Genomic DNA, 3,831 nt, shown 5'->3' with positions numbered 1-3,831 from the left:
ATATATACATATATACGACGGGCTTCTTTCAGTTTCCGTTTACCAAATCCCCTCACAAGGCTTTAGTCGGCCCGAGGCTATAGTAGAAGACACTTGCCCAAGATGCCATGCAGTGGGACTGAACCCGGAACCATGTGGTTGGTAAGCAAGCTACTTACCACACAGCCACTCCTACACCTATATATATAATGAATATAATAAAAGTTGACAATTTTTTCTATCTTATATTTATTTTGTAAACAAACAATACAATATTACATAAGCTAAGTTGTTTACTGCAGTGCATAAGGCGAAATTACTCAAATTATGCTATTGGACTGAGTTCTTTTCTGGAAACTCACCACATACCAGCAGCTGATGGCTCACGGACTGGCACCGGTATGTGGACCACCACTTTGAATAGCACTGAATTAGATTATATCTTGATAATGGCATGATATAGGTTCTGAATTTCTTTTATGATATATGTTTAAATATATGAGTCCGTTGTGCTAAATGACATAGGAACTATGATGAATAATGAAATGCTGTGAGACATGTCCAGTCCATGCCAGCATGGAAAAATGTTTGTTAGCTCATGATAATGATGATGGAAATGGTAGTTATGATGACAGTGATAATGACAGTTATGACAGTGTCTTCTACCAACCAATATGGGCTTACACAAAGTTAATTCTTTCATAAACCTAAGGAATCCACCAAGATGGTATTTAATTCTGATTCCTGTTATTAAATATATATCATCATCACCATCATTTAACATCCATGTTAGCATGGGTTGGACAGTTTGAGAGGAGCTGGCCAAGTAGGGGCCTACACTAGACATTTGTGTCTGTTTTGACTTGGTTTTTATGGCTGGATGCCCTCCCTCAGTGCTTTTTATGTGTCACTAGCTTAGGCAAATGAAAGCTAAGTACAACGGCTTACTTTTGGTCAAATGCTTTTCCTGCTGCTGTCTTACTAGGAAGATGGTATTTGTGGTACTCTGCCCAAGTACAAATCCAATATATATATACTCTCTCTCTTTTACTCTTTTACTTGTTTCAGTCATTTGACTGCAGCCATGCTGGAGCACCGCCTTTAGTCAAGCAAATCAACCCCAGGACTTATTCTTTTGTAAGCCTGGTACTTATTCTATCGGTCCCTTTTGCCGAACCGCTAAGTTACGGGGACGTAAACACACCAGCATCAGTTGTCAAGCGATGGTGGGGAGACAAACACACATACATACACACACACACACACATATATATATATATATATATATGATTGGTGGTAGGAAGGGCATACAGCCATATATATGACGGGCTTCTTTCAGTTTCCGTCTACCAAATCTACTCACTAGGCTTTGATCGGCTTGAGGCTATAGTAGAAGACACTTGCCCAAGGTGCCACACAGTGGGACTGAACCCGGAACCATGTGGTTGGTATGCAAGCTGCTTATCACACATCCACTCCTGCGCCTATATATATATCAATTAGAAAATGGAGGATAATATGCTGAACTCAACTACTTGCAGACAGTGTATCCCGTTGAATTCATTAATTTAATTCATAGCTAAAGTGACAAAAAAAAAAAAAACACAGATTACAGGTGCTTATGACAAACCATGTTATTTTGCCAGCCGGGTTTACAGATAGAAGTACAAAGTACATAAGGAATTAGAGAATGAACAGAAGTTTAATCGTACAGCTGTTTCGGCCTAGCTTTGGCATGCCCCATTCTATCCGAATAGTTCTGCACACTAAATTCATCTCTGCAATCCATTGTTAACTCTTTCTTTGCTAATGGCATTCCTGTATATCGCCTGAGTAGCTCTCACTTGCCATTCATCTACTTGTAGCTTTCACAAAAACTACAGAATAAGAGATCAAGATACCCTGTCAAAGGTTTTCTCTAGGCCAATGAATGCAATGTACAGTGGTTTCCTTCTTTGCTAAATACTTCTCCTGTAGTTGCCAAACTATAAAGAGAGCGTCAGTAGTGCTTTTCTCTGGCATGAAACTAAGCAGCATCTCATGTAGATTAATTCTCTAATTAACTGGACTATTACTTTTCCAGTGACTTTCATAACCTGGTCCAATAATTTGATACATCTGTGATTCTATCTAAAGCATCTCTTTTACTCTTGTAATGACTGGCTATGATGCTGTTACCCCAATTATTGAGTATGTTGTCTTCCTGTACAAACTGATTAACCATATGAGTGACTAGGCCATATTCTACACTGCCAGATATTTTAAGCATTTCAGAGGCAATTCCTGATGGACCAGGAACTTTCTCAGTCTTCATTTTCTTAATTATTTTATCTAAAACATTTCTGCTAACATGAATAGCTGAACGCTTTGTTGGTTCACATTAAGAAGACCTACTTTCTTCCATGCACTTTCCACATTTAATAACCTTTCATAATTGCACTTCCATGCCTACTTGTTTTCAGAATCACTAAATGCAACTATGCCATCATCCTTCTGTACACATTTCTCTTCCTAAACATCTTGGTGTTCTCTGATAAATTGCCTTGCAATTCAGAACACCTCATGCCATTGGTCAACACAGTGTAGAACATTGACAAATGTTGTTATTTTTGCCTCTTCCCTGACTAAATAGATCTGCTTCCTTCTCTTCAAGCTCCCTGATAAAGTTCTCCTCTTCCTCCATTCTTCAAAACCTTTCAAACTTGCATCTTCCTTTTATTGCTCTGTCGGCTTCAATGTTCCACCATCACATCACCCTTGGTCTTGCTGGAAATTTGCGTCAACCACAATTTTGTCTGAAGCCCTCAGTAGATTTTACATATATAATATATGTATATATATGATATATGTATCATCTGTGTGTGTGTATGCATATTTAATTTTTGCACACACACACACACACACACACACACACACACACACACACACACACATATATCACTATATCACTTCTGTCCTTACTCTTATGATGTGTGTGTGTGTGTGTGTGTATATATATGTATATATATATATACATGCATATTTAATTTTTGCATATGAATATATACATGCATATATATATATATATATATATCATCATCTTCATATAACATCTGTTGTCCATGCTGGCATGGGTTGGATGGTTTAAACAGGCTGGAAGGTTGCACCAGATTCCAGTCTGATTTGGCATGGTTTCTGCAGCTGGATGCCCTTCCTAATGTCAACCACCCTGAGAGTGTAATGAGTGCTTTTACACGTCACTGGCACAGGTGCCATCTGCATGACACTGGGGTGCTTTTATGTGCCACCGGTACAGGTGCTAATTTGTGTGACACTGCAATTTTGCTCAGCTTGATGGATCTTTTCAAGCACGACATAATGCCAAATGTCTCAGTCATTGCTTCCGTGAGGCCCAACACTCAAAAGGAACTCAGCCACTATGCATCCGTGAAGCCCAGTGGCTGAGTTCTTTTCAAGTGTTGGGCTTCACAGAAGCAAAGTGGCTGAGTTCCTTTCGAGTGTTGAGCCTCATGGAGGCAATACATACATACATACATACATACATACATACATATTGTTGTTGTTGGCACTCCGTCGCTTACGACGTCGAGGGTTCCAGTTGATCCAATCAACAGAACAGCCTGCTCATGAAATTTACGTGCAAATGGCTGAGCATTCCACAGACACGTGTACCCTTAACATAGTTCTCGGGGATATTCAGCATGATACAGTGTGACAAGGCTGACCCTTTGAATTACAGGTACAACAGAAACAGGAAGAAAGAGTGAGAGAGAGTTGTGGTGGAAGAGTACAGCAGGGTTCGCCACCATCCCCTGCCGAAGCCTCGTGGAGCTTTTAGGGGAATTGAAACCG

General features: G+C 39.7%; 1 protein-coding gene across 1 annotated transcript in view; it reads left to right on the top strand.

Annotated features, from left to right (window-relative positions):
* The window catches only part of LOC106884172 (polypeptide N-acetylgalactosaminyltransferase 10), a 297,946-nt gene that overhangs the window by 71,396 nt on the left and 222,719 nt on the right, over positions 1 to 3,831 (top strand). The gene's annotated exons all lie outside the window — the stretch shown is intronic.

This window comes from Octopus bimaculoides, chromosome 16 (genome assembly GCF_001194135.2).
Source record: "Octopus bimaculoides isolate UCB-OBI-ISO-001 chromosome 16, ASM119413v2, whole genome shotgun sequence".
Taxonomy (NCBI): Eukaryota; Metazoa; Mollusca; class Cephalopoda; order Octopoda; family Octopodidae; genus Octopus; species Octopus bimaculoides.
Note: the sequence above shows the minus strand (reverse complement) of the source record. Positions and strands in the feature narration are given on the sequence as shown.